Here is a 2279-nt window from a genome sequence, read left to right on the forward strand (position 1 = left end):
GTAGCCATAGAAATCTGGATTCAAACATATGATCGGTAAGTAGGTATGCATGGTTCACAATTGAAATAATTTGTTAATAATAATATAATACAATATGTAAGCGATTAATATTTTTGAATATCAATGACTGCCTTTTTGTTTATGATGATATTACTACACCTTATTTGCATATGTTGGCAAATTATGTTATCTTATTTTGGCATTCATATATATGATATCGTTGTGGTAGACAGGTCACACAACTCGGGGTTGTTGGAAATGTAATTTATTTTACACTCGCTAAATCTCGTGTCTTTTTGTAACTTTTAAAAAATAACTCGCACGTGTGAAATAAATTCCATATCCAATAACCTCTCATGGTGTAACTTCGATATATCAATAAAACAAGGTCCATTCTCCAGCATTTTATTTGTTAACCTGTAATGGTACAGACAGATATTTGTTAAATTCGTCCACTGTATCTACTGCCACGCATGCGTGGACTGATCCCTGTTTACCAAGAAACACCGCGTCATCATTAATAGGGTACACAGGCTGATGCCAGATGTTGGCGTGGATCTGGACCCCGAAGGATCCATCAAAGTAAAAGGCAACAAAGTCTTCCGGTTTGACATCATCACCAGGAAGGGCCAAAAGTGCTACGAAAGCGTCGCCATTTTGTGGAAAAAATATCTGTCCTCCGTCTGGATGGTAGTTAGCCTCTCTTGTCAGTACGCATGTGCGATTCTTAGTATCCGCTTCCGGCGGAAGCCGTCCTGTGATGTAATCTCCACCAACAGCCTTGTTGATAGCTTTACAAAGGTCGCCCTCCCATTTGTAGATAAAGTCTCCACTGACTATACCTCCACCACTTCCGGTGTCTGGGCATAACTTCCGCCAACCATTAACAGGCCATGGAGTAATTTCAACTTCCGTTTTATCAAAATCCTTAACAATAGTTCCATGTCCTTTCAATGTGTTTTCATTTGCAACGATAAGCGGAACCGGATGTGGTGGGTCGTACTTCCGGTCATGCGCATCGTGGTATGAAGCATATCCACTCATTATAGTTTTTTTTCGATCTGTAACCTGTGAACAAAACAAAAATATTCTTTAAATTTCAATGACGTTATTAATTTGTTTAGTCTGCGATTTGAACAAAATACTGTTAAACATATGAAACATCATTGGCGTCTTTAAATAAGCTCATATATTGACAAAATAGATACAGTAAAGCTCTCGTGGATTTTACAATGCCCACTACCCCGTCACGGGCGTGGGCATCGTGTACCCAACGCCCCCACCGGATGTGACGGTCCGCGACGTATAGAGTGGGCATAAACAGTGCCCACGTAATATTGCGGTACGTGACGATCTGCGATATGTAGTGGGCTTAATTCCAATCGAGGCAGTGTGTCTCGTGGCGTTCCCTCATACAGCGTGGGCATATGCATGCACATTTGAAAAAGGGAAGTCCTTCGCGGTCCACGATATGCCGTGGGCAAGAGCTGTTTTTAGTTAGTATATGATATATATCAGTTAACTCTCTTTGTCTTATGGTATCGATACCGACCAACAGGTATTGAATAGAACAAGAAAAGATAACATATTGGATCCGCTGGGTCGAGGTACAAGTAAATATATTTCTTATCGCAATCAACATCATGAATACTGATGGAAAAGTAGAAAATGAACTTTTCTCGTACGTTTGGTGTGCGAAAATAAGGAAATTGCTAAACTCTGAATTTTATTTGTAATAAAACAATGTACTATTATCATGAACAGGCTATTTTGTCAATTGTGTAATAATTGTTATGAAGTTTCTGTAACATATATTCTATGATGCATATAGTAGAAGTTAAAATAAAATTTGAAAAAAATATCCGTCAATTTCATTTTGAAATCAATAACATTCATAATGAATGAGAAGTCATTACAAGGGCTTTCTAATATTCACAATATAGAACAATTACGTTAAAAGATGTTCTTATGTAAGATGTGTTATAATTTGCTTTTCATGCAAATAAGAAATTATAGCAATTACAATATACCCGGTATATGAATGTGCAAAACTGATATCCGGTATATGAATGTGCAAAACTGATATCTTACCATCTATAAACCTTAATAAACAAATATACAAATATTTCAAAAAAAAAAAGTGTTGAGGTATATTTATGTTTAGATCAAAATGTTTAAAAAAATGATAGTGCAAAGTCTACCACCACCAAACACTGCATGCTATAAGAAAGTTACATAATTATAAATCAACTATCAACATATTTATACGATACCAGCAT

General features: G+C 36.5%; 1 pseudogene; it reads right to left on the reverse strand.

Moving 5' to 3' along the window:
* Window positions 1-391: 391 nt before the first annotated feature.
* Window positions 392-1491, reverse strand: LOC138309050 (uncharacterized; annotated as a pseudogene).
* Between the last annotated feature and the right edge of the window lie 788 nt (window positions 1492-2279).

This window comes from Argopecten irradians, chromosome 15 (genome assembly GCF_041381155.1).
Source record: "Argopecten irradians isolate NY chromosome 15, Ai_NY, whole genome shotgun sequence".
In the NCBI taxonomy this organism is placed as follows: Eukaryota; Metazoa; Mollusca; class Bivalvia; order Pectinida; family Pectinidae; genus Argopecten; species Argopecten irradians.